The sequence below is a fragment of the Cynocephalus volans genome, chromosome 8 (genome assembly GCF_027409185.1).
Source record: "Cynocephalus volans isolate mCynVol1 chromosome 8, mCynVol1.pri, whole genome shotgun sequence".
NCBI lineage: Eukaryota > Metazoa > Chordata > Mammalia > Dermoptera > Cynocephalidae > Cynocephalus > Cynocephalus volans.
Genome location: NC_084467.1, coordinates 94,443,648 through 94,470,977, shown reverse-complemented (window position 1 = coordinate 94,470,977; position 27,330 = coordinate 94,443,648).

Genomic DNA, 27,330 nt, shown 5'->3' with positions numbered 1-27,330 from the left:
GGGGACAGAATTCTAGGTTGGTGGCTTTTTTCCCTCAACTCTTTACATGTTTCACTCCACTCACTTTTTGCTTGCTTGATTTCTGAGAAGTCAGACAGAATTATCTTTGCTCCTGTACAGTTAAGGTGCTCTTTTCCTGTGGCTTCTTTTAAGATTTTTTCTTTATCTTTTATTAAATATAATTTGAAAATAATATGACAGGTGTAGTTTTTTTCTTTTTGGCAATTAACCTGTTTGGTATTCTGTAAGCTTTCTGTACCTGTGGTTTGGTGTTTGACATTAATTTGCGGAAATTCTCAATCATTATTATAAAATATTTGTTCCTTTCTCTCTTCTCCTTCTGGAAATCCTAGTACAAGTATATATTATACCTTTTGTAGTTGTCCCAAATGGATATTCTGTTTGTTTGTTTGGTTGGTTTTGTTTTTAGTTTATTTCTCTTTGCTTTTCAGTTTTGGCAGTTTCTACTGAGATATCCTCAAGTCCAGAACTTCTTTGCCTCGACATGTTCAGTCTACTGATAAGCATTCTTAACTTCTCTTACAGTGTTTTTGATCCCTAGCATCACTTTTTGTTTGTTTTCTAAGGATTTCCATCTCTTTGCTTACATTGCCCATCTATTGCATGATGTTAAGTTTATCCATTAGGGCCTTTAGGAACTTAATCATGGTTGTTTTCCCTACTTCAGCACTAGTTCCTGTGGTGGTTTGCACTTGTGGGTTTCTGCTCCGGCAAAGTGTGATTCTGTGAATTTGCCTTTTCTTGTAAACTTCTCCAGTTTGGGGGCAGTGGTTTGCCCTGTGACACCCACCTATCTGACAGATCTAAGGAGAGCTGTTGATTTTTCAGAATGTTCAGGTTTTTACTTGTTGTTAGGATGAAGTATTGACTGAAAGCTTCTTATATGTCAGAGCAGCTGCTAATTTTTTAAATATGGATTTAAATTCCCTTTTTCACATATGGATATTTAATAGTTCCAGCACCATTTGTTGAAAAGCCTTTTCTTTACTGAATTATTTGCCTTTATTGAACATCGGATTTTCATCTACGTGTTTTCATCTATATCAGAATTATATTCTGTTAATTTTATGTATTTTTTAAAAAATCTATATGTCAATACTTCTCTATCTTGATTAGTATAAGAACTATAGGCAGTGTTTTTCTTCTAATTTTGTACTTCTTTTTCAAAACAGTTTTAAGTAATATTGGTCTTTACATTTCCATATGGATTTTTGGATCAGCTTGTCAATTTTTACAAAAAGCTTCTAGGGATTTCTTTTGGGATTGTGTTTAATATAGAGACAAATTTAGAGAAAATTGACATTTTAACAACATTGAGTCTTTTGACCCATGAACAAAGCATAGCCATCCCTTGGTATCCATGGGGGATTGGTTCCAGACCCCCTGTGGACACAAAAATCTGTGGATGCTCAAGTTCCTTTAAGCAACTTGGTGAGGCCTATGGTCCCTTCTCAGAATAAAGTTTCTAATGCAGAAAACAAAACATATAGAATTATAAAGGAAATCAATCCCTTTGAAATAGTTCTCAAAAATATTTTTAAATTTTCTAATATAATAATAGTCATCCTTTGGTATCCTCAGGGGATTGGTTACCAAAATCCATGGGTGCTTAAGTCCATGATATAAAATGGTATTGTATTTGCATATATTCTACATAATCCTCCCATACACTTTAAATCATCCCTAGATAACTATAAAACTTAGTACAATGTAAATGCTATGTAAATAGTTGTTATACTGTATTGTTTCTATACTTTGTATTGTTTTTTAATGATATATTGTTAATTTTTGTTGTTTTTTTAAAAATATTTTTGACCCATAGTTGGTTGACTCTGTGTATGTGGAACATGTAAATACAGAGGGCCAACCTCATATATCTCTATTTGTTTAGATTATTTTACATACCTCTCAGAAATAGCATATTTTTTCAATGTACAGATCTGTCACATATTTTGTTCAATATGTTCACAAGTATTTAATATTTTTTGATGTTATTATAAATTGTATTTTTAAATTTGAGTTTTCTATTGTTTGCTAGTATATACAAATATAATTTTTTTTTGTATGTTGGTATTGTATGCTGCAACCTTGCAAAACTCATTCATTAGTTCTAGTTGATTGTGTGTAATCTATTGGGTTTTGTACATAGATAATCATACTGAGTGTGAATAAAGACAGTTTGACTTCTTCCTTTCCTATCTGGATGCCATTTATTTATTTTTCTTGTTTTATCACACTAACTAAAACCACCAGTAAAATCTTGAATAAAAATGATTAGAGAAGACATTCTTGCCTCAGTATTTCATCATTAGATATAGTGTTATCAGTGCATGTTCCCTTCTCTTTCCAATTTGCTGAGATTTTAAAAATCAGGAATGAATGATGGATATTTGTCAAATGCTTTGCCTGCATCTATTGAGATGACGTTTTAGTTATCTATTGCTGTGTAATGATATTTCCACAAACTTAGTAGCTTAAAACAACACAGTTATATTATATCACAGTTTTGGTGAATCAGAAGTACAGACAGTGCATACTTAGCTTAATCCTTTGCTTAAGGGTCTCACAAGACTGCACACAAAATGTTGGCTTGGGCTGCAGTCTGATGTGAGTCTCGAATAAAGAAGAATCTTTTTTCAAATTCAGATCCAAACTTACCTGTTGGTAAAAGTGTTCTGTCTCCTGTATGTTGCAGAAGTGAGGGCTTCAATTGCTTGCTGGCTGCTGGCTGGAAGTTCCCTTCAGCACCTTTCTGGGAGGTCCACTTCATGTGGTAGCTCACAAAATGGTGCTATGCTTCTTCAAAGCCAGCAAGAAAGAGTGCTTTTTAACAATACTGACTCTGCAATCTTATGCGATATAATCACATACGTACAATCAAATGCATCTTTTCACCTCTGCTGTGTTCTGTGGATTAGAAACAAGTCAGAAGTCTTTCACATTCGAAGGGAGAGGGTTAGAAAAAGTTGTGAATATCTGGAGATGAGGATCATGGGGGCCATTCTAGAATTCACCTAACAGTTCAGGGTGGTTCTTTCTTAGGTCTCAGGCAGTTTTCTGACATGTTTTTGATCACTAGTGTTTCCTCTCTGTGCAGGTTTCTTTAACGGTGCTTTGTCCTGTAAACTTTAGCCTTTTTGATGTTTCTAAATTTGCAGGTTAATATTTCCACCTCTGGCAACCATTGTCCTCTGCCTGGGATCTTCCACATACACCGAGTCCTGTCCTGGAAATTTCTCAAGGGAGCAATCTCAGATAATCTTAAGGATCACCTCATTAGAGTTACCTCTCAGGGATTACTGTCCTGTCCATTGTCTGATGTACAGTGTCTTGACAACCATTGATTCAGGTATTTTTTCAAGTTTTTTGGTTGCGTCAAGCAGGAGGGTGAATCCATTCTATGTTATTGGATCTTGGATGGAAGTGGAAACCTCATAGTTTCTTTTAATACTTAAATTAAATAGCATGTTAAAATACCTTTTTGTATAAAGTTCCATCTATGTATGTACTCATTATTTCTAGAACAATAAGTAAACTGTAAACGTTCTTTATTCAAAAAGCAACCATGAAATTTTATTTTAATATATATTTTTATTATAAAAATTATATTATGCTTGTTGTAGATTATTTGGAAAACAGAAGCACAATGAAGAATATTAAAATCACCTATAATCATACCACCAAGATATAATCACTGGTAGCATTTTGGAATGTATGATACTAATTTATTTATTTTTAATATATTGGTGTTGTTTCTTTCCAATATTATATAATGAGCATTTTTTTTGGTGACACTATTTTTCAAAATATGATTTTCAATGAATGGATAAAAATCTATTTGTAGATCCACAACTCTTTATTTAATCATTACCCTGGAAGCATTTAGATAATTTTTAATTTCTACTATTATAATTAACATATTTTACGTAAATCTTTGTTCATACTTCTGATTATTTCTTTAAAATACATTTCTAAATATATAGTTATGAGTTCAGTCTTCTTTGTTAAAAACAAAGGAAACTGATAACTTTTGTTTGTGAAAGATCCTTCTCTTTTTCCTAGTAGATGGAATATTTTATCTTGTAAGGTTAAAGTTGATTGATGCCAAAGATCATTTTGTCATACTGCATTGTAATACTACAGGTATAAATAAATTTTATTTAGTCAAGACATCTCTTTATATTCATGCTAGTTAATTGAAAAATCCTATAACCAAGAGTAAGATTCTGAAAGATTGATGAAGGTTGTCAAAAGAGCAAGCAGACAGAGATCCGGATGCTGAGATAACTTTTTTCTGTTCTCTTTTTTACTTGCACCATGTTAAAATAAATATATCAGTGAAGAAAGATGAATTTAGTGAATAAAATATACATGAAAAAGCCTGATGAATCTATAATCCATGGAGTTATGATTTCTTATCAGATCATTGGTGTTCAGATTTTCACCTTTCTATCTAATAGTTGTATGGACTAAAACCTTGGGGTCCTAGTTTTTGTAACTATAAAATGGGGACAGTGTAATACCACAAATGATTGTTCTGAGGGTTTTATTAGAAATTACATTTACAGCATTTAGGATGATGCTTGGCACATAGTAAACAGGTAAGATCTAGTAGATACTATTAGCGTCAGTCCTCTACAATACCTATGTAAAGAATTCACTTTTCCATAGTAAATAATCATTAAATATTTATTGGATGAAACAGTTTCTGGTACTAAAGAAAACAAATTTTAAGTTATAGTCTTACTGGTAAACTTAACTCAGTCTCCTAGCCACAGACATTATCATGAACCAAAGACTTCTATAAGGAAATTTTCAATATCCTGTTTAGCATGAAATTACCCTTCAAAGTCTCTCTGACAGTTGATCTCACCACTTTCCTCTGAGAATCCTGGTTACTAAAGCTGATTTCCTTCCTGAAATGGTATGTTTCATTGTGGTGCAGTCCTATGTAGGAGGACAGGTCCCCAGATGGCCTCAGCCAAGCCAGTTCTTCCCCCTCTCACTTGCAATTCTTGAAATAGCCACAGAAGGTCCTGAGAATGTAATGTCCTGAGATAACGAGAATGTGTCTGGAACAATCCGGGCTATATCCTCATTCCTCTCAGAGCAGGATGTTCTACAACACTTCTGCTCAGCAAGTCCAGTGGTGCCAGGGTATGTAAACTCAGGTGGAGTGCTTTCAGGGTCCCTCAGCTGTGGAGCAATGTGGGGGGAAAGCAGACGAGACTGCACTTGCCTTGGGCAGCTTTCCTGAGCCTTGGGGGAACAGCTTGCCATGGATCTTAGGTTTCTGTTTATCCCTGCTGCATATCTGTGAACAATAAATCTGCTTTGGCAGATTTGTTGTGTAAATGTCCTGTCTTACCTGGCTCATGCAGTTGGTAGAGATATTGGTACTCTTTTTGTTCCTCACGGCTGTCCTTATGGTGTTGGGACTGCTGTGACAGCTGGGTCTACAGTGAAAAGTAAGTGTCCTACCCTTTTCTATTTTTTCTGACCAACTGTTCTATCCCCTGTTATCAGCTTTTTAAAAATATTTAATATATTCATTTTAAAATAACTTTTTTATTTTAGAATGGTTCTAGATTTACAGAAAAAAAATATAAAGACAGTACAGAGAGTTCCTGTGTATTCCCCTTTTCCTCTTGTTGTGATTTCTGTTATGGTTTCTTTCTAATTTGGTCTTGAGGTCTCTATGTTGAAAGTCACCATCAGCCAAGATAGCCACTTACTTGGAGAGCTCCGATGTGGGGTGGAGGGAAAGTTAGGCTCAGGTGTGTGTGTCAGGTGTGTGTGTCAGGTGAGACACAATGAGGAAGTGAAATCAAAATGCATGAAACAGAAGAAATTTGTTACTCACAGGTCCCAGAGAGGTTAGAGGTTCTTACAAGAGGCCAACAGGAAGTCTAGAGGTGGCATGGAGCTCAACCAGCATGTGGGGAGTGAGAGAAAGAGAAAGAGGTTATTAAGGTATATGGGCATTATCCTGTAGGCTTTCCCTTGGAGGTTGCAGTTTGGCTAGTTTTAAGAAAACACACACAAAGGGGGAAACTTATTTACATGACTCTATTGTTGAACCTTAGTTTTAATCATGGCTAACAGCTATGGTGGTGGATTTTAGGTCAGAGGGATGTGGAACAAGTGATCAATAATGCAAACAACCCCATAGGTTGGGGAAGTGTAACCAGGCTACAGGTGATGGGGAATGAGTGGGTTTCAAACAACCTATGTCAGGCCTAAAAATGGGTGCTGACGCAGTAGCTGCACTAATCAGATTTATACACCCCTATAGTTTCCACTATTATTAACATCTTACATTAGTATAGTACATTTTTCAAAATTAATGAACCAATATTGATGCATTATTATTAACTAAAATCTGTGTTTTATTTAGATTTTCTTGGTTTTCACCTAATACTCTTTTTCTGTTCCAGGATCTTATCCAGGGTGTTATATTACATTAAGTTGTCAGGTGTCTTTAGGCTCCTCTTGGTTGTAATAGTTTCTCAGACTTTCTTTGTTTTTTATGACCTTGATAGTTTTGAGGACTATTGGCCAGATATATTGTAGAATGTCATTCTATTGGAATTTGTCTTATTTTTTTCTTATGATTAGACTGTGGTTATGGGCTTTTTGGAAGAGGATCATTGAAGTATAGTGACCTTCTTATCATGTCATATCAATGATATGTGTAATCAACATGATTTATGATTGTTGATGGTGATCACGATCACCTCATTAGAGTAGTGCTTGTCAGGTTTCTATACTGTAAAGTTATTCCTTCCCAACCTTTTCAGATTGAACTCTTTGGAAGAAAGTTACTATGCACAGCCCATACTTATAAAGTGGGGAATTATGCTTCATCTTTAGGATGGAGTATCTATACAATTATTTGGAAAACTGCAGGAGCAATTTGTCTCTTTCCCTTCAATTATTAATTCACTTGATCATGCATTTGTATGAATATAGACCCATGAATATTCATGTACACACTGGTTAAAATACATTCCCACCTTATTTTCTTGCTCAAAATGTTCCAACTTTGGCTACTGGGAGCCCTTTCCACTGGCTCCTGTGTTCCTTTGGCCTGTATCTATCAATGCATTTTTTTTTATTAGTTTTTGATCACTTGCTTACTTTCTGGTACTTCAGGGTGCTCCAGGTTCACCTTGTATATTTTTTGCCCCAGTTCCAGAACCATCCATTTCCCCAAGGAGTCCAGGTTCCTCTTGGCTGAGAATGATATTAGAATGGTATTAGGGCTGGGCCCTGGGTGTGCTTGTTGTTTTTGGAGTATCAGTTATTCTAGGCTTTCTAAGCTGACAGAACAAAGAAATATCTGTGTATACTAACCCATGTGTACACACATATTTATAAATATTTCTGTATGTAACCATCTGTATCTATATTAAGTTAAACATGAGCTCTCACTCATGTCTCCATCTCTAATTCATTATGACATGAATCATTTTAGCCTCTTCCCCTTGCTGGTATGTAAATTTCTACTCTAACAGTAAGAAATCTGGCTTACACAATCTGCCATCCATTTACTTAATTTTTCAATTCCAGTACACATTTATTATGGTTTCAGAATTGATAACCCACAGCCCCTTGGGAAACAACTTTTTTTGAGTAGCATTATATGCAGTTTCTTTTGCTTTTAGTCGTATGGACTCCATTCATTTCCAAAGTTACTTAGGTTGGCACCTAAGTTAAATTTTCTTATCACAGCCTGCATTCTTTCCTAAGATCCTCCCACCTTCTAAATTATTATTTATTTAAATTTTCTTCTGTTAAGAATCACTCTCTGTGCTGTAGAGTTCTATAGTTTTGACAAATAGATAATGTCATGTATCTATCCTTACCATGTCATACAAAATAGTCTCACTGCCCTAAAAATACCCTGTACTTTACCTGTTCCTCCCTTTCCCTCTCTCCTTTAATCTCTAACCATGCATGATCTTTTAAATCTCTCTATAGTTTTGCCTTTTCCTGAATGTAATATAATTGGAATAATACAGTATATAACCATTCAGACTTCTTTCACTTAGAAATATATATTTAAGTTTCCTCCGTGACTTTTTGTGGCTTAACGTTTATTTTTATTGCTGAATAATATTTTATTTTTGTTTTAATTTGTAATTCCTTAATAACAACTGATGTTGAGTATCTTTTCTTATGCTTTTTTTTCCCATCTGTATATCTTCTTTGTTGATATGTCTGCTTGTATCTTTTGTCCATTTAAAAAATTTGGTTAAGTTTTAGAGTTCTTTGTATTTTCAGATGCAAATCTTTTATCAGATATATGGTTTCAAAATATTTTCTCCCAATCTAAAAACTCATTGCCAAACCCATAGTCACCAAATTTTTTCCTATTTTATCTTCTAAATGTTTTTTAGTTTTGCTTTTCACATTTAGCTAAGTGATCCGTTAGTTTTTGTGAAAGGTGTGAGTACTGTTCCTAGATTTAGTTTTCTTGCCTATTGACAATCTATTGTCCCAGTATTATTTTATGAAAAGACTATCCATTTTCCATTGAATTGCCTTCACTCCTTTGTCAACATTCAGTTGGCTGTATTTGTGGGGTCAATTTCTGGGCTCTCTCTTCTGTTCCACTTATATAGGTATCTACTCTTTCACCAATACCAAATTATGTTGTTCACTATTGCTTTATAATAACTCTAAAAGTTTGACAATGTCAGTGCTCCAAGTCTGTTCTTCTTCAATGTTGTATTGATTATTCTGGGGTTTTTGCCTTTCCTACAAACTTAAGATTCAGGCTGTCAATACTGACAAAATTGCTTGCTGAAATTTTGATTGGAATTGTATGAATTCTATACATCAAGTTAGGAAGAACTGATAATAATAATAAGATACTTCAAAATATTTGTGGAAAATATAATTAAAAGATAATACAAATCTTGTAGTGAACTTCGTAAAGGCCCATCTTGAGGGCCGGCCTGTGGCACACTTGGGAGAGTGTGGTGTTGGTGGCACCAAAGCCACAGGTTTGGATTCCTGTATAGGGATGGCCAGTTAGCTCACTTGGGAGAGCGTGGTGCTGACAACACCAAGTCGGGGGTAAAGATCGCCTTACCGGTCACCTTTAAAAAAAAACAAAACAAAGACCCATCTTGTCATGTCTTTCAGGGTGTGAACACAGAATTTATCTTCATTTACTTATATCTTTATTGATTTCTTTCATCATGGTTTTGTAGTTTTCTTCATATAGACCTTGTACATATTTTGTTAGATTTATATCTATTTCACTTTTTGGTGCTAATGTAAATGGTATTGTGTTTGTAATTTTAAATTTCCAATTGTTCATTGCTTGTACAGAGGAAAGCAATTTGCTTTTTATATGTTAACTTTGTATCTTGCAACCTTGGTATAATTGCTTATTATTTCCAGGTGTTTTTTAATTGATTCTGGGATTTTCTACATAGACAGTCATGTCATCTGCAAACAAAGATTTTTATTTCTTCCTTCCCAGCCTACATAGCTTATATTTTCTTTTCATAATACACTAGTGGAGACTTGCTTTACAATGCTAAAAAGGAGTTGTGAGAGAGGCATCCTTGCCTTAGTGTCAATCCTAGGAGGAAAACTTTCAAATTCTCACCCCTAAGTGTGATTTTAGCTGTGGGCTGTTTTGTAGATGTTCTTTATCAAGTTGAAGAAGTTCCCTTCTATTTCCCATGGGTGTTGGATTTTGCCAAATGCTTATTCTGTATCAATTGATATAATCATATTCTTTAGGCTGTTAATGTAATGGATTACATTAATTGGTTTTCAAACGTTGAACCAGCCTTACATACCTGGAACATATCTCGCCTGATCGTGGTGTACAATTCTTTTAATACACTGTTGAATTGGTCTGTAGATTTTTTTTTTTTTCTTGTAATGTCTTGACTTAATTTTGGTATTAGGGCATGCCAGCGGCATAAATTGAGTTAGGAAGTGTTCCCTCTGCTATTTTTTGGAAAATTAATACTGTGTGCTGCTTTGACATCTGGTAAAATTGGAAGAGCTTTGAACAGCTTAACCACAAGTTACCCTCTATTTTAAAGATACCTGGGGTTTGTTTTAGTCAGGTACGGTAACACGCAACATAGACATGACTGTCATGAAGAAACTTTTTTATACTCACAGATTCCTAGAAATAGGAGGCATGGCATGCCACACAGGGCCGCTGAGGGAGGCACCAGTGTTGGTCAGGAGATGAGGGAGAGAGGGGAAAATAGGGGAAAGAGCCTTTCTGGTGATTTCCATGGGAAGGAACAGGTAATACAGGGTAAGCAGGTTTAAGATTTGCTATTGGAATAACTTCAGTGAGTTCAGGAGGGGGTTGGGAGTGGTGGGAGGGGGGCATAGAGGCTGTCTTTTGTTGTCTGGTACCCAGCCCTGGGGTGATTATGGCAGGGAAATAGTGGCCCAGATTATAAGAGCTCAATAAAAGAGGTGTTTGGGGATGTGAGCTCTGGATTGGTTGGTTTGCATAAGAAAGGCACACTTGCAAGTGAGTCCTTTCCTGTCTCTAGAAATTGGCCAGCCATGGGAGGGGTAGTCCCTCCAGGGTCATCAAGGCTCCACATTTCAAAGCATCAAATACAGAAATTAGAAAACATGGTTATGAAACCCTTTCCACTATGCTCCCTTGGATTAGGTCCATTAGCCTAAGATCCCTCCTTAACAAATGGACCAAATGCAATTCCTGCTTATCCCTCAGTATTGAGTTGCTGTTTGCTTCCAGCTTGCTTTCAAACAATTATTAAAACAAGTGAATCACATCCTCACATGGGAACTGAGGCGTGCTCCACCCTCTTGACACTACGAAGCCTGTCTTCCACAGCCCTTGGTTGTTTACTGTGATCTCCAGTGCAACCCATGTGTGTCCCTGCATGGCATATGATGTACTCCTCCCTGGGACTGTTAGTATATTGAATTAATAAACTACTGTCCGTCTCATCTAACCAGTGTTGGGTTGTTGGGAAAACATAGGAAAATGGTCAGGGCCCCTCAGATGTTCAGAATCTTGAGGAGCATTTGATGTAAATATGCACATGCGCCCAGGTGTTCCTGGTTACTGTTTAATGTAATTGTGCATGTGCACCCGGGTGTCCTGGGTTATGGACTTAAATATAAAGGACTGATGGTTCTGATACGTGGTACTTCTCCGGACACTCTGGGATGCCACTAGGGCGACTGACCTAGCTCTGAATAAAGCCTAATAATTTTTTATCCATGGCTCCCAGGACCTTTTCCTATTACCTAGCTTGTAGACCTGCGTGTGAAGGGTTTGTTGCCCAGTCTGTACAATGGGCTCTAGGGATCTGTGAGCCCCAGCCCTAGCTTTACATGGGTGTTGTGTGTTTGATCATCCCTATAACCCTAGAGTGGAATCCCTCCCTCACCAATGGGATGAAAAGGAGGCCATCAAAACACTGCCCCTAAAAGAGTCAGGAAGGAATCTGTTACTGCATCTTCAACTGGAAGGAAAGCCTACGATATTGTGGAGGCCCCCACAAGACTGTGCTCCCCAGGTGTTTCTCACATTCACACTAGTCCCTATTCAGTTGCCAGCAATAGGCCACAATTAGTGCTTAGATATTGCTATCAGTTTATGGCTGTAGTGGCATGGGGAGGCAGCTACTGCTGCAGGAGACTGTTGCTGCCATGGTCCCTGTGATGCCCGGAGAGGCTGCTGCTGCCACTGCTGCTGCTGGATCTGTAAGCTGTTGCTGAGGAAGCTGAGGACTGAGCTCATGTTTTCTGCCAAGAGCTCCTGGGATATTTCCTAATTACCTAGCTTGTGGACCTGCATGTGAGCGGCCTGGTGACCCAGCCTGGCACGCGAGGGGTCTGTGACCCAGTCTGTACAATGGCTTTGAAGGGTCTGTGAGCCCTAGCCACACACTCCTTCTTGAAACTCTTGCCTTGATGAGTTTCTAAAATACCATGATTATGTTTTTTCCTTCCTTAGTTCTGCCATTACCTGTTCTTTACGTGTTAGTGTTTTCTAGGTTCTACATTCAGTTTCCTTTACTTATACTCTCCTTGGGTGATTTCTTCTGCTCACATGATTGTAATTAGCTCTTCAACTTTAATTATTCCTAAAATCACTTTCATCTTAACCATTTTTTCCTGTGTTGAGATCTATTACACCACCATTCTGATGTCTCCATTTGAATGTCTAATATTTCAGATTTGACACATTCAAACATGAAATAAGCATTTATTTTCTACAATGACCGCCCCAGACCTGATGTATTATTGTATTCCTATATCTCAGAAAGATTCTGCTAGGCATCAGTCATACAAATCATAACCCTTGACATTTTATTTCACTTTTTCCTTGTCATGTAGTCAGTCATCATGTCTTTCAGTTCTGGAACATATGGAAAATGTATTCTGCTCTTCAAACCCAAAGCCACATACCTTGTCTCCCATGCTAGTCTCCTAAAACAGTGGTTCACAAACCTTACTGTGCATCAGCATCACCTGGAAGCCTTGCTTAAAACACAGGTCGCTGGGATGAAGCCTGCAGTTTGTGATTCGGTAGGTTTGGAATGTGGCATGAAAATTTACATTTTTAACATGTTGCCAAGTGTTTCTGATTTTGTTGGTTTGGGGACAGCATTTTGACAGTTATTGGCCTAGTTTGTTTTAACAACCACGTAATAAATCCCCTTGCTGTGTTCAAGACTTCTTCTAAGCTATATTTCACACTACTGTCTTGATTCTAAAACAGAAATCTGCTTAAAACTTATAATTGCTTTTCATGGCCTTTTGGGTCAATCAAGTACCGGGCACATGTTTAGTGTTCAGTGTTTGTATAAACAAAATAGGCATTATAGAATGAGTGGGATTTGCATAGGAAGAGTTGATACATTTTACGCTGGCATGGGGGAGAGGGGAGAGGAGGGGGAGGGTATAGCATTAATTGCAATAACATTGTAAGGAAGCAAAGCCTTTCATGGAAATCAATTACTAAGTCATATATATGTATATATGTCATATATATATTTGACAGCTCAATGTGGAAATCAGCTTGATTGGAGCTAAAGGATTATATTAAACTGTGATCTCTGCAAGGGCAGAGAAGCCCAGTATCTTTAACATTTTATTTTGCCTCACAGTGTTAAAGAAATCTGGATTTACTTTCCCACTTTCACCCCGTCTTGCATAGTTTGAATATTTGTTTTAGCATTCCTCCATGCAGCTTTTTAGAACTCAAGAAATATATATTTATAGAGTATGTCTACTTCTTCAGTTTGTATGTAGAAAACTTTCATTAAAATTAGCTCAAGGACTTTATTTAGCTTGCCACCACAGTCAGGAATGTATTTGCTATATCCCCAGAGTCTTAATATTATTATTTTTTTATGAAAAGAGCTGTGGTTTTTTTGAAGCTTCTCCTTCAAAGATCTTTTTATGTAGAGTATAGAAACTTGTTTCCTGAAATATTGTTCATCTTATTTAGAAAAATCCATTGTGAACTATTTGTCTCTTGTCCACAGAGGTGAATAAATTCAAGAAAAATAAAAAAGTAATGAAGATATGAGTCTTCCAATGATAATAGTTGACCATTCTGCTCCAAAAGCAGTGGGTGTCAATTAGAGCCTGTATCAGATTCTTATTTAAAAATACACACCGCCCTTCCTCCTCCTCCCACTTTTCTTCGCAGAGAGATACAATGGAATAGGGACTGTCTATTCTGAAACTGCTTCCAAGGTAATTTTGATTCACCCTCTGGAAGAGAACTGACAGATTATTGGGTCTTAGACTTTTCTATGTCACAGGACAGAATGTTTTTCTTTTTTGATTGGGGGACAATGCAGTATTGCTGACCTTTTGTTTGATCAGTAAGGGCACTGAAATTTAAAAAACAAAACAAAACAAAACAAAAAATCCTATCATATGTTATCACCATATCTTCCAAAGAGAGGATATTTTAATACAAAAATGTAGGTAGAACACACTCTCTGAATAAGAAATCATCCTTTCAATCGGATAAATTGCATGCAATTAAAAAACTCACCACTTTTTCTTCACTTTGCAGGGGACCTTTTAAACATTATCAGACCAACCCTTTTCCTAGCATCTGGAAACATTGTCCTAGATAAGTTAGCAGCCTCCAGGAAAGAAAGTTAAAATAACCTTTGCTTTCTTTACTCTTTATTTTAATTTGAAATTTTAAAGCTTTGATTTTCATGTATGTCATAGCAGCCTATTTTCGTTCAATTAAGCATTTCCTTTCCTGTTTTTCTCTGTTCTGCTCCAGGGGAACCATTCTAACTGCTAAGAATTCATGGCATTAGATCAGATGGTTCTTTCTTTCTGTCCTTTATCTAGTGGCAGGTTTAAAAGCCTTTGATGATTCAGCTCTATAATATTTAAAGTTCTACTTCAAATCCTTCAAACTTGGGGTTTTAGGAAATAGCTAGCTGCGTGGGAAGGAAAGAGAAGAGTCTATTAAAATCTGCAATCCTCTTAGTGACCCATTCACTGAGTCTCTCAAAAAATCTGTTCAAGTTTTTCCCTCTGCTGAAAACAAAGGAAAAAGTAAATGGGAAACTAAAACCCTACCAAGACAAATCTAAGAAGAGCCCACCTAGAAATAAGCCTTATTAAGAGAGAATACTGTAAGGGCTACTTATTTTGCACATTCTGAGTACCAGAATCTTATACCTAACAGCCGAGTGGGGTCCAGCAAGTTCAGGCAACTCTCCATTACAGTACTGGAAGGGGCTCTTTCATTTAGGATTCTATGAATATGGGAAAATGAGTAAGCTACTTTCCGTACTGAGAGCTGCATACTGTTTGCATACAGAAAGCAAACTTTCAAGGGTATACAAGAGTGTGAAATCAGTTTCCTTTTTCCTCTTCACTCATTAATTACTGAAAACTTTGAACAGGTGTAGCCCAGGGGATACTTCTGTTCCAGTCCACACTTCCTACTGTGTGTAACATTATTATCCTTCATCCAGTTCAGTCAGACCTACTCCATTAAACAGTGTGGTTTTTTTTTTGTTGTTTGTTTGTTTCTTACATATACTTAGTCAGAGACTAGCTATTAGGAACTGACTCTTTAACAACTGGTTTCTACGGAAAGCTTCGCTTCTTTTCAACATTCTTGCTTATTGTTAGTTAGGCCTAACAATATCAAGATGTCAGTATCTCTAAGCTGAGCATTTTAAGTGTTTCTTCTTTGAGGATGTATTCTTCTACACACTAAAGCAATAGTTTGGGAGGAGGGACGGTTAAATCCCTTTTGCAGGAAGAATGACTTTCTGTTTGAATGAAGGCTGGAAACACATTTACCCATTTCTGTAGGACCATAATTTTATCTCTTTAGTACCATTAAATGTCTCTCCTCCAGTCTACCCTCAGCACCTCAAAAATAGTAGTGGTAGTAATTATATTAACAAAAAACATTTCTGTAGTACTTCCTATGTGCCACTACTCTAATGCTTTGCTTTTATTAATTAATTTAATATCTAAGTAATCCTTTAGGTTACGTACTATTATGCTCATATATAGAAAAGGAAACTGAGGCATAGAGAGTTTAAACTCAAGGTCACCCAAATAGTGATAGAGCTGAGATTATGAGTATAGGCAGTCTAGTCTAGACTCTGGTTCTTTAACCACTACTCTTTATAATGAGAAACTAAACCAGACTCATTGCTTTTCCATTACTTTATGGCCAAAAATCATGCTTGTTACATATTGTTTTAGGATTCTCCAGAGAAATGGAACAAAGAGGATAGATAGATAGATCGAGACAGGTGGATTATTAAGAAGGGATTTATTACTGGAATTGGCTTACATGACCACAGAAACTGAGAAGTCCCATTCTAGGCTGTCTGCAAATTGGAGACCCAGGCTTGCCAGTAGGTAGCATGGCTTAGTCCAAACCTGAAAGCCTCAGAACCAGGTAATTCTCAGTCTGAGGCCAAAGGACTGAGAATTTGGGGAGCTGCTGGTGCAAGTCTGGGAGTCCAAAGGCTGAAGAACTTGGAGTTCTGATATACAAGAGCAGGAGAAAAAAAGGTATCCCAGCTCCAGGAGAGACAGCCAATTTGCCTTTCCTCTGCCCTTTTGTTCTATCAGGGCTCCCAATGGATGGGATGGTGCCCACTCATGCTGACGGTGAATCTTCCTCACTCAGTCCACCAACTCACATGCCAATCTCCTCTGGAAACACCCTCACAGACATACCCAGAAATATGCTTTACGAGCTATCTAGGTATTCTTTAATCCGGTCAAGTTGACGCCTAAAATTAACCATCCCACAGATTTTTGCAGACTGTGAACCAGGAACCAAGACGTATTATGATAGATTAATAACCAGCTTGCAAAATCTCTGGGGACCCTGGGGAGGCAGAGTTTAGAGAACAGATTTCAAATCAGACATGTAAAGAATCATGTGTGTCACTTACTGAAGGAGACTGTGGGAAAGTTTCTCAATCTCTCTAATCTGTTTTCTCATAGTTATACAGAATAAAACCATTTCTCAGGGTGTTATGAGCTGGAGTACAAAGACAAAATGGCAGCCGAATAGCTAAATTAATGGTGGATTTGAACTTCCAGGCTGTCCTTTGTAAAATGTTTATTTAACCAATATGTATATCACATTTACTGTTTTGTGCTATTTTAGATGCTTTATGTATTAACCCATTGAAGCTTCATTGTAACAACTCCATGAAAAATTACCATTATCATCAAGCCTATTTTATAGACAAAGAAGCTGAAGCACAGAGTAGTAACATAGCTTGCCCAGGGTCACACAGAGCTGAGATTCAAATCCAAGCACACTGGTGCCAGTCTGTGTTTTTAATTGCTATGCCATTTTGCTTACGACTAGTTAAGCCATGAAATGAGAGGGCTGTTTGGCATTTTAGCAATCATGCCTTTGCATAAAGAGGACAGTAGGGACTGCTACCTTAATTGCCTAAGAGATATTTTGGGCACATACTGAGTGGTAGTGCTGGAACTAGAAGTGTCCTCTTATTTATCCGCAGCTTTTATTTCAGTCACGGTGATCTTAACTTTGGAGCCTAACCTGTAGGATTGATCAAGTAGGAATTTGGGGCTTCTCAAGAAAATTCATGACCTAGGCTCACTATGACTATACCACACTGCTATTGATGTCATCATTCCATTATTGTATCACTTCACAATGATGGATGAGCTAAGCTCATATTGCATCTTAGGTAGAGAGAGAGGCTGTGGATAAAACTGGAAAGGGATTTTCTGCTTGGCTTGTTAATGAAATGTCTGAAAGCATTTTCCACAACAACAAAATACTGCAGTCTGGTAACACAGACAAATTCCAGCAGAGTGATTAAATTCCACCTAATTAAAAATTCTTTCTGTAATTTCAGATTCACTTTGTTTATGATACTCTTTACCTTCTGCCCTAAATTGTTGTTTACTATGTTTTCCTGCTGCTAATTTCTTTACTGAATTTCTCCCTGGAGGTAGTTGTATACTGATAATGGTTAAAATAATTCTATATGTAAAGTATGAATGGGATATGTAAATATTTGTATTTTAACTCTGGAATAAATCTAAATTAGAATGTATAAATTTATCGTTTTTAGAACTCCTCTCAAATGTCTCACAGTCAAAACTCCTTTTGAATATGAGTTGGAGATTGGACACACAGTTGTAGTTATTTATTAATCATACATTTAATATTCCCCATGCTGCCATGAAATGTCTGAGGAGACATGCTGCTAAGAATAAACTTGCTCAGCATTGCAGTACAAGGCATACAATTTTCCACAGGGAAAGAAAAAAAAGAAACATATCTTTTCACCTGTTGTGGAGCAAATCACTAACGATTTTGCCCATTTGAGCTGAGAAGTAATTAGTGATATGGGATAGAGGCCAAGCATATTGAGAACTTGAAAATGTGTTCCACTTATGTAGTGATATACCCATTTTGAATTTAGTTGTAATTTCTGTACATTTTGTGAATTTTCTTTGTTTCTGTTACAACTTTAATATTAATAACTTGTTTTTCTGATATATTAATTTAAAAATAATGACCATATTTTACATATATGCAATTTGTAATTGTATGAGTTAAAGAAACACCTAAGCTACGTAGATATGTATATATCACTATTATTATGACGGTACTTAAAAAGTTTGATGAAAAATAAAAGATAATACGAATCTTTCCATGAGGTATTCTCATATATTTTTGCATGGCAGCCTAATCTGACTTTTCTCTCTTACACAGTAACTGAGCCAGAGCAGTATGGAGACGCATTCTAGCCTCAGGATATCATGATATTAACAGCCAGCAGAGATGGCTTAATGGGTTACTTCTTGTCTTCAAAACCTTAGTGTTATTGCAGGGCTCTAAGTGGCTTCAGGGTCATCTGATTTTCTTTCCTGATGTAGAAGAACTCAAATGATGGCCTAATTCTATCTTTCAGTCCTCCAAGATATACTAATGTGTTGCCTCCCTAGGCAAATTTTTCTGAAGTTTAACCACCCTGAAAGTGGAATAAATACATTATCCAATGTGTATGAGGGTACTTCAATACAAATCTTTCCATGAGCTTTTTGAAGACCCCTCATAATCTTGTCCTTGTCTTAGTCAGGTTGGCAAATTAGCTAATTGTTACTTGTATGTCTGTGTCTAATGTGTCAACTGGCATGGGTCATTGAGCAATCACAGAATCTGAGAACTGGGGATGTTAGAGATCAACTGTTTTGGATACTACGTGAAAGGCAGTCATTGGGCCTGAAAGAAGCTGCAAGGAAGGAACGTGATGGAAAGAAGTGGTCACGAACTCATCAGTCTGTCTTGCTTATAGTTATTGCCATTTTATAAGTGTAGTTCTTGGAACTGTCTGCTGCTAATGGTGAGTCATTCTTGCAAAAAAAAAAAAAAGTGACAAGTTTATACTTGTAAAATATATTACACAAAACTTATGAGAGGCGTTCCAAGAAATATAAATGGTGTTCCAAGAAACAAGTTCTGAAAGCAAAATAAGTCATTAAATTGGCAATTTTGACATGTGATTCTATTTGGTGCTATTCAGCCTTGCTAGGCTATCCAAATACTATGTTTTTTGAATACTGCTCAATAATATTCACTATCATTTTCCAGTGTTTGAATATTTGCTATAGGCGATTTACAGACTAGAATTTAATAAAAATACTTACAGAGGAAACACAAAGAGAAAGATGTGAATGTTGTTGTGGAATACTGTAAATAAAATTGGTAATTGATTTAAAATATGAATTAGTAAAACCAAATTGACTTCAATGGTGAAAGCAAAATCAGAGCAAGGAGACAAAATATTTTCATCTGTAAGGAAATGAGCTTATATGAAATAACCTATATCCTAATACCCAACTTGAAGATGCTTTTGGAACCATTCTGAAACTGGTAAAGGGCCACAAAATTGATTACATTGTGTAATGATGAATGTACTAATTATCCTGATTTGAGCATCACATATTGTACACATGTATGGATAGTCAATGCTCTACTCCACAGATATGTACAATCAATTATGTTTCAATAAATAAATAAATACAAATTAAAAAAATTTGATTGAGATAAATGCAAAATGAAAGAAAGTGTTCTATATCTGGAATATTTGTTATGAAACAAAGATGAAGACTATTAAGGAAATTAATGCTTTGTAAACTTTAACATTTTACTTTAAGAATAATAACTTTAAATATTTGTTTTTGGTGTCTGGCTGCTACAATAACTTTAAATACTAAAGATGAACTATTTCTGGTATTATCTTTCAACTTTTAAATAATTTTATTTATTTTTTACTAACGTAAACTTAAGGTTTTCTATTTTCAAATGTCTATATGGTAGAGATCATTTTAGTATGTTATTGAAATGTATAATCTTACCACAATATTTTGTATTATAATAAAGATAAAAAACCATGCATTCATTATTGTAAGTTTTTTTGAAAACAGAAAACCTATGAAAATTTTGGTATAATCCTATCATAGAAAAATAATTTGCTTCTTACTATTATGGTCACACATTATTACAGTATTTAAAAATATTTAAATAATATATTGTGAAAATACAGGCTAACTGATGGTCTCAGGAATTTGTGAAAATTATCACAATTCTGATTTCTAGTTCTCGATCACAAAGATTGGTATCAAGCTGGAATTTGAAAATATTATTAGACAGTACTCTAATAATTTACAAATTTTTACCTATTTTATTTTTGGTAGCTTTCTTTGGCAATAGAAACTCTGGAATCAATGAGCTAAAAAAATATGCACACACATATATGTGTGCACATACATACACATACAAGAAGGAGAAAATACATGTATTGTGAAAAGTTGTGTTCTGAATTTCCTTTTTTTTTTTTTTTTTTGAGATGACTGGTAAGGGGATGTTAACCCTTGACTTGGTGTTGTTAGCACCATGCTCTTCCAAATGAGCTAACCGGCCATCCCTATATAGGGATCAGAACCCATGGCCTTGGTGTCATCAGCACCACACTCTCCCAAGTGAGCCATGGGCCAGCCCCTGAATTTCCATTTTTTGATAAAGTTGTTTATTATCAAGTAACTTAAACAAATGTTTGCTGATATTTTTTTACCCACTATAGGTGAGGTCATCAATCATATGAAAAACAGAATTATCAGTAACTATTTCAAAAATTAATATTAGTGAATATTATTTTGTCAAAATGTTATGAAATTCTGATGTGTTACAGTATGGATTAACTCTAAATGTATTATAATAAGCAAAATAAACCATGCATAAAATGACAAATATTGTATAATTCCACTTAATGAGGTACCTAAAGAGATAAATTCATAGTGACAGAAAGTAGAATAAAAGCTCCCAGGGTCTGGGGGGAAGGGGAATGGTGAGTTATTGTTTAATAGGTATAAAATTTCTGTTTGGGATGACAAAGAAAGATCTGGAAATGGATAGTGGTTATGGTTGCAGAACATTGTGAATGTACTTAATGCCACTGAGTTGTACACCAGAAAATGGTTGAAGTGGTAAATTTGATGGTATAGTATTTAACTACGACAAAAATCAACCCCCAAATTAGTACTGTATTAGTTTACAAAGTTGGACAAAAAGATGATGATTTAACACATGTAGCGGAAGAAGGTGCACTTATGTATCAGTTTGTGAAGCATGACTTTTTATTTAGATCAATTGATTTTTGTAAATTAATTTTGCTGTTGTTGATTCTAAGATTTCTTGTGTATATATGAAGAGAGAAGAGGTAGCTGTTAGCATGTTGCATATCTCTTGTAATACAATGTATGGCAAAAAATAGTTTCTTCATAAATTCAAAAACTCATGGAGCAGACATGTACAGAAAATTTGTTATGGACCATGCATAATTTATAATCCAAACAAGCTACAATATTCTATTATTTAAAATATGAGCCATAATTATCCAAATTTACAAATGTCTTAACATAAACAGAGAATATCAACTATGAAATTTTTGTGTAAAATATGGTATTGAACACACACACAAATATATCATTATAGTAATCTTGCAGCCCAACAACTCAACTTTAGAAATGTTTGAGCCTATAAGGAACAATTTTGTAAACCATTCTTATTGTCCTACAATTGTACTGATTTTTGGTGTAGCCAGTTTCTCTAATATTTAGTTTCATGATGTTAAAAACAATTGAAAGTTATTAATCACAGTATAAGAGTAGAATTTCAACCTTTGAAGCTTTTGAAGGAATGGCAATCACTAAAGACAAAGTAGGCAAACATGTAGACATTGAAATTTGTGCCTACAAAAGACAGTTAGCAAATTAAATGATGAAAATGTAAATTTTGTACATGATTTAATTTTAAAATTCTGTACATGTATTTTAGAATATCTTATCTGGTGGGAAGAATCTTTTGATGGAGCTTCTTGTTTTACTTGTATAAATTTATATTCTGTATCATAATAAAATGAAATTGAAAAGATTAATAATTTTGGAGGATCCAAATTTTTTGAATATTTAAAAGGATAATAAAAAGAGTCAAATTTTTACAAGTTTTACTTGTAAAAATATTTGTTGAGCATTGTTACTTTGAATTGAGGCAGAAGATAATACCTATAAAATACTTGGGTGGAAATATTTCTACATTTAAATATGAAAAACAAAATTCAGAGGATCTTGTATTTAACAGAATTTGTTCCAAATATAACGTATCCCTCAGCACTCATAGACAGAAAATAATTCCTTATATATTTTCTCAAATATGCTATACATGGAAAGTCAATTGAAGATATCAAGAATTTAAAATTTATTGGACACAAAATGTAATTTTCAGGGTAAACCTAGGTAATTTTATGAAAAATTAAATCAAGTCAATACTGAAAAAACATGTTTTAAAAATAATAGCAGTTATATACAATAAGATAAAGTAGATGAGGAACTGGTTAATTATGTGACGATGTAATAAGAGTAATTATTGTGCTTATGTTTTTTTTAATGCTCAAGTAATCATAAAAGTTTCATTTTGCTGTAAAGGACACATATATACACATATAACATATTACTTTTATTTTTTAGAAATTTTATTTTTACGATTACTTTTGTTTGAAATAGTTTTCTATTTTCTATGTCTACCACTATAAATTAAACCAATTTTAGTAAAAAAAAATAATAATTTAAATTATATGAATTACTTTAATGGCTTCTTAAAAAATTCTCAAAATTATTGCAGTTTGAACAAAAATTGATTTGGACAAAAAATAATTAGATAGGTGATAATATTATAAACACTATTTTAGATAAGAGGAAATGAAGCCTCGAGAGGTTAAGTAACTTTCGCAAAGTCATATAACTAATAAAGTGCCAAAGTAATCGCTAAAAAAACTTTGAAAAATGTGGTAAGAACTATTAACCTATTAAATGTCTCCATTGGGGTGGGGAGCATATTTGGTTCATGGCATGCATTATTTATTTCTCATGAGAGTCCTATGAAGTAGCTTATTGTTATTTTTATCCTTACTTTATAGACAAGAAAATTGAGACATTGAAATAACATAATATGCCCAAGATCAACATCTAGTAAGTGAAAAAATGGGATTTCATGCTTCTTTCTGACTTCATGCTTGTGGCTCTCACTCATTCTTAATGTAGATTTTAAAGGATTCTTAGGAAAACATTAGATAACCCAGAAAAAGAGCAATAATAACTATCTTAAAGATAAAAAAACCCCCAAAAAACCAAGGTTAAGCTAATCTGATAGAACAAAGGATGGTCAGTACTACCAGCACATTAAGAAAATGGGTTTTAAGCAGACAAATTTGAGTAAAAATCCCAGATCTACAACCTACCAGTTGGGCAAACTTGAGGTTTGTTTTTATGGTCTATAAGTTTCAATGTCTATCCTTATCAGCAAAATGACAGAAATAATACCTATCATAAAGAGTGGTTTGAGAATAAGGTAAAGTACCACATTAAAAAGTATAGAGTAATGCTTTGACCATCATAAGTACTCAGTAAATGTTATCTATTATTATTATTATTATTTTTCTCATTACTGATAAAATGCAGCAGAAGTTCTTTGAGAACTAATGCCACAGAACCTGCCTGCATCACCTTTTGAATAAGATTTTGCTGCTTATATGGCTTAAACTTTGGAAACACCTTTCAAAATAAATATTTGGATCGCTTGATTAGCAGATAAGTTTGTGAAGGACATTAGTGCTTTAATAGATTGGCTAAGCCAGCTATGATTTTTATCAAATTCTTCTTAAAATTAGGGAGATTCCACCCATTACTACATTATCCTACTTTTAATCAGTGGATGGAACCAGGAAACCAAGATGGCATAGTTTGTCCCTAGATAGAATCATTTCAAATGTTTTCATTTTGGTGCTGAAGTTATTTAGCATTATATTTGGTGGGAGTTGGGGGAGGGGGTGACTTTGGCTATTGAATCTTATTAATAGCATCAAAGTTAATGTTTTTGTAATTGTCTTTCAAGGGAATAAATGGCAAATTAAAGTTGTGTTTCTTTCCTATTTCTTCAAAGGTTTAGCATTTAGTTTTGGAGCAGTATACTAAATGTAAAGAATATTTGCGATGAGAATCTAAAGATCTGCCATTTTGATGGAAATGTGAATTTTAGCAAGACTTTTATTTTTATTGAGCCTCGGTTTCATTATCTGATAACAAAAGTGATGTTTGGTAGGTCAAATGCAGTAAAAAGTGCAATAAAAATAAAGTTTGTAAGCTGAAGAACTTTCTAAGTGATTATGCCATGTAAATTCTTGTATTATATGAGACACAAACATAAGTGTTTTGTATTTCTAATACTCATGGACAACATTATATGTAGAATCATTGCAAAGATTAACTAGCTTAACCTGCTAAGTAGCCAGAGATGAATTTTTATTCACTCGGTTCAGGAATGTATGTATATTGAACACTGGCTATGGACCAGAGTGTGTTATAATGGCGAGTGAAACAGAAAATATTCCTGCTTCATGGAGTTTATTGTTCACTAGAAGAGCTGGACATAGACACACATATGATTATATAGTTAAACATTGTGTTAACTTCTATGAAGTAAATTAACTGGATTCTTTGAGAAAGAATAACATCTGAGGAGTTGTAGGTAACTTGGATCGGAAAGTTGGAGGGTACACTATTTGAACTGAACCCTAATAGATGATCTGATTTTAGCCATATAAAGCCTTTTAATGAAGGGAAGTGAAGGAACTGTCTAGACAGAAGAAATAACATGTAAAACCTGAGGCAGGTAAGATCTTGTTGATTTCTAGGAACTGAAATTGGTTTAATGAGATTGCAAGGCAGAAACGTGAGATGAGTTTGAAGATCGTGGCAAAAGCCATATCATGCAGAGCTTGGGGCCATGTTAAAGAGGTTGAATTTTATTCTAAGTAAAATAGAGAGCCATTGAAAGAGATACAATAGAAAAGAATTAGTGTTCCATATTGGACAAGTTGGTTTTTCGTGACCCTGAATCATGTAAGTGACTGAGTCAAATAGTTGGACATGGATCTATGACTCTGAGGGTCAGGACTGGCAATATCAGTTTGAGAGTCATCAGCACAGACTGTCTTTAAGTTATGGGAATGAATGAGACCTCCTAGAAAAAGAGTCTAAGATGAGAAAGTTCTATGTCTGAGTCCAAGGAACTCCAACATTAAGAATTTTATTTTATTTTTTATTATATATGCATGTGGGGTACAATGTTGATTTTCAATAATTGTAGAATGTGTGGTGGTTAGATCAGTATAGTTAGCTTATTTATCATTACAATACACAATCATTCTTTGTGTCCATTGACCAATTCCTCATTAGCCCCCCTCCCACTCTTCTTAGCCTCCCCTTTTCCACCTCTAGTTTTCTTAAAGTTCAATGTATTACTATGATTGTTGTTTCATTCTTTCTTTCTCTCTCTCTCTCTTTATTGTTCATTTGTTTATTTATGGATTCAGCTCTTAGTTATCAGTGAGAACATGCAGTATTTCTTTTTCTGTACCTGGGTTGTTTCACTTAGGATAATTTTCTCCAGGCTCATCCACATTGCTGCAAATGGTAGAATTTCGTTCTTTTTTATGGCTGAGTAGTATTCCAATGTGTATATATACCACAATTTTGTTATCCAGTCATCCACTGATGGACATTTAGGTTGGTTGTATTGCCTAGCTATTGTAAATAGAACTGCAATAAACATGGGAGTGCAGGTATGCCTTCGACCTGATGTTTTCCAATCCTCCAGATATATCCCCAGGAGTGGGATTTCTGGATCATGTGGCAGTTCTATCTGTAGTTGTTTAAGGATCCTCCATACTGTTCTCCATAATGGCTGTACTAATTTACAGTCCCAGCAACAGTGCAGGAGGGTTCCTCTCTCTCCACATCCTTGCCAGCATTTGTTATTCTCTGTCTTTTTTATAATAGCCAGTCTGATTGAGGTGCAGTGATATCTCAGAGTGGTTTTGATTTGCATTTCCCTGATGATTAGTGATGCTGACATTTTTATGTCTTGGACATTTGTATGTCTTCCCTTGAGAAATATCTATTCAGCTCCTTTGCTCATTTTTTATTGGATTATTTGGTTTATTGCTGTAAAGTTGTTTGAGCTCTTTGTTTATTCTGAATGTTAATCCCTTGTCAGATGCATTTTTTGTAAATATTTTCTCCCATTCTGTAGGATGTCTTTTCACTCTGTTGTTTCCTTTGCTGTGTAGAAGCTTTCTAGTTTGATGTAATCCCATTTGTTTATTTTTTCTTTTGTTGCATATGCTTTTGGGGTGTTATTCATAAAGTCATTGCCAAGTCCTAAATCCTAGTGCATTTCCCCTACATTTTTTTCTAGGAGTTTTAAAGTTTCAGGCCTTATATTTAGGTCTCTAATCCATTTTGAGTTGATTTTGGTATATGGTGAAAGATATGGATCAAGTTTTGTTCTTCTACAAATGGATATCCAGTTTTTCCAACACCGTTTTTTGAAAGGGCAGTCTTTCCCTCAATGTGTGTTCTTGGTGCCTTTGTTAAAGATCAGTTGGCTGTAAATATGTGGATTGATTTCTGAGTTTTCTATTCTGTTTCATTGGTCCATGTGTCTGTTTTTATGCCACTACCATGCTGTTTTTGTTACTATAGACTTGTAATATAGTTTGAAGTCAGCAAGTGTAATGCCTCCAGCTTTATGGTTTTTTGCTCAGGATTGCTTTGGTTATTTGTGGTCTTTTGTTTTTCCATAAGAATTTTAAAAAAGAAGTAGCTAGCAAAGGAAACAAAGAGTTGCCAAAGAAATAGGAGAAAATGTGGTATCAGAGAGTCCATGAAACCTGTGTTTTGAGAAATAGTGGCCAACTGGATCAAATGCTTAAAAGCTAGTATGGAGGTCAGTGTTAACTTTAGCAAGATTGGGTTAGGTGGAATGTTGCAGGAAGATGACAGATATTTGAGGCTGAAAGGCAAACTGGAAGTTCAGCCAGGGCAAGAAGAAAATTCTTCCTCTTGGATAAGAACAGAAAGAGAAACATAGAGCAGTAACTGTTGGGAAATGAAATACTTCTATTATTTTTAAAGATCAGGAATATTAAAATGTGCTTATATGTTAATAGAAATAATCCAATTGAGAGGGCAGGTTTAAGATGAAAGAGAGAGAAAGGATAACCAAAGAAGTGAATTCCTTGAGAAGGCAAGAGAGCCTGGGACTCTCTGTCAGAAGAGGTTAGTGGTCATAAATATATTCTGATACAAATCTCCTCAGTTGTATAAATACCTTCGAAGATGTTCATCTTCAGGGATACAGCCTAGGGG